General features: G+C 58.9%; 1 non-coding gene across 1 annotated transcript; it reads left to right on the plus strand.

Moving 5' to 3' along the window:
- The first annotated feature begins 1443 nt into the window (after positions 1-1443).
- On the plus strand, positions 1444-1606 carry LOC134407073 (U1 spliceosomal RNA). Its single transcript, XR_010026004.1, has one exon. It is a non-coding gene; the product is annotated as a U1 spliceosomal RNA (small nuclear RNA).
- Positions 1607-2794: the final 1188 nt, after the last annotated feature.

Genomic DNA, 2794 nt, shown 5'->3' on the forward strand with positions numbered 1-2794 from the left:
AGTCCAAGGGTCCTTTGGAATTGCGAGAGAGCGTCCGGGCTGAAATCACAAGATGGCGGCCATGGCAGGCAAGGCCGCTTGGGCAACACTCGTTTCCCAGAAGGCAAAGGGCCGAGGCCGGAAGGGAAGGAGCCTGCCCCAGAACCTGCGTGCGACAAGGCACAGGTGGGAGGCGGGGCGCCAAAACACGACCCCCCTCATTTGAACCCAAATAAAGATAGGTCTGTGGGCAAGAGGGCAGCTCTTTGTTTTGCAGCCCAGTTACAAAATCACTTTTTAAAAGAAAATGTTAAGGAATAAAATGCAAATCAGGAGGGGACAAGGGAGCCTGGGAGGGGGGGGGTAGGGCAAAGGGAGGGTCCGCCGGCACCTTCTGGCTCATGGGCCCCACGTTGGAGACCCCGTGTTGGTCTTTCCTTGTAGGGGAGGTGTCCGCCCCCCAGATCGTGGCAGGCGCTTTGCCGCACCTTTCCCATCCTTCTTGAGTTGTGTCTCTCTCCGGGGTCTTGTCTAACTTGGCCCCGGAAACGCCCGGCCTGAGCACTCACCCCTCTGGCCTGCCTTCCCTTCCCTTTCCATAGAGGGCTACTACATCTACGTGGAAGGGGGCGACGTGCGGCCGGGCCAATCCGTGCGCCTGTCCAGCCGGCCGTTCTGCATGGACACCGACGCGTGCGTGGAATTCTACTACTACATGTACGGCATTGTGGAAGTCGAGACGCAGCTCCGGGTGCTGGTGGAGGGCCCGTCCAGAGCACCCGCCCTTCTCTGGTCCCGGACTGGGATCCAAAGCCCCGCGTGGCTCTTAGGATCTGTGACGGTGCCGGTCGGTGGACCCCAGCCGAGCCAGGTGGGTGGGGAGGCACTGAGGGGGGAGGGCTGCCCTCGCTCCAAACAGAGGACCCGGGTGGGGGATAAGTGGCTGATGACTTGTCTTACTCGGAGTATTTTTATCCTGCTCCTCAGCCAAAACAGACTCACGGGGTGGCTTACATTTAATCAGTAAAACAAGGCATTCCTGCAGGCTCACAATCTGAAAAGAGACGACACACGAGGCAAAAGGAACGGGGAGGGCAGAGGAAAAAACTAAGCTGGTGGAACGGCTCTGCTTCCCCTTCTCATTGTCCCCAGTTCAGCCGTGGCATGTGGTCGGTTGCTTGTCTCCAAGAATGTGCATGTTTTGGGGGCAGTGCTTGGGGTGACCGAGGGAGCCGGTGGCTGGGGGTTTGCGGCAGGCCTCAGGAGGAGGGATCCTGGACTGACCCTCCTCTTTTGACACAGGTGCTTTTCGAGGTGGTCCGGGGGAGCAACCCTTACTTGGACGTGGCGCTGGACAACATCTCCGTGCGGAGGGGGCCGTGTGCAGGTGAGGCCGGGACGGGACGGGGTCTCCCCACGGGGCTCTGTGTTCTGGGGTTGGCACGCTCAGAAAGCGTGCGGGCCAGACTGACCTGGCAGGGGAGGCACCATGACCACGAAGGTGGTTTTCCCAAAGTGAGGCTCATCCGTTGCACTCCGGACCTGCTGACCCCTGCGATTTCCCCAAATGCGGGAAACTCGACTGCATGATTTGTGGTGGAACCTAAGAATTTTAAGATGCTGTGATTGTTATTTTAATATCGTATTGGTTTTATATGCTCTTTTAACTAATTTTATGTATCACATTGCATTTGGTGTTGTTCCCCGCCTCGATCCGGAGGGAGAGGCTGGTAATAAATAAATAGTAGTAGTAGTAGTATGTGCGCACTCACAAGCGCATGGAAGCATGCACGCTTGGAAGTAGTGCTGTAGCTGCGAGTGGTTGCATTCTGGGGAAAGCTGCAGTGCCGGCAGGGGACGTAACCCCCCCACCCCCACGGCCCCCTGGGGCTCCTCCCACATATCCCAGGAAGGGCGCCCCAACGAGGCTCCAGAGCGCAGCTCAAGCTCTGCCCGCCGGCAGTTCAAGGGGCGCCTGCTCGGTGCGCAGTTTCAGACGCTGGGCAAAGCATCCGCTCAGGTGCAACGAACATGAACGGCCATGGAAGGCGCAAGAGCGGCCTTGTTTAGGACATGTGCACAAAGGTGTGGCCCTGCTCGGCGTGAGCCTGCCTGGGGTCCCTTGTGCTGGAGTGTTTAGTTGCATGCTACAATGTGTAGGTCGGTTTCCCGCTCCAAGCGGCATATAGCAGAGCGAAACTAAAATAGTACCCCGGAGAGATCCACGGCGTGGGCATCTCCAAGGAGGTGAAACGTAGGGCTCTGTCTTCTCTTCTCCCAGGAGCCTCTGGAACCCCAGCACCAACAGCCGGTCCTTCAACCGTCAGCTCCACATCCACCAGTCACAATGCCACGACAACCCACGGCGGACACCCTACCACCCCCAGCAAGCCCCAGAACTCCACCGTTACCAAACCCCAACCAGCGACCGGGAGCTCCACGGCAGGTGGAGCCACGACTACCAGCCACGGATCCTTTACCACCACAAGACACGCGACTCCCAACACTACTCTGCCTGGTGATGCAACCACCACCCAGAGTGGCCAGCACACCACTCTCGCCAGCACCGTCTCAGCTGCCACCGGCCAAGAGAACCAAACCACTGCCACGAGCAAGACCACCGCAGCCACCATCTCCACCACCGGCAGCCACGTCGAGACAAGCACGGCCACCAGTCACACCGACTCAGCCACCACCATAAGCATTTCCACTGGCCACACACCCCTGCCCAGCACTGGCCACACTAGTGGTAGCCCACCCAGTACCACCACTGGCCACGTCAGCCCAAACGTTACTGCTTCAACCCCTGCTCATG

Source organism: Elgaria multicarinata, chromosome 11 (assembly GCF_023053635.1).
Source record: "Elgaria multicarinata webbii isolate HBS135686 ecotype San Diego chromosome 11, rElgMul1.1.pri, whole genome shotgun sequence".
Taxonomy (NCBI): domain Eukaryota; kingdom Metazoa; phylum Chordata; class Lepidosauria; order Squamata; family Anguidae; genus Elgaria; species Elgaria multicarinata.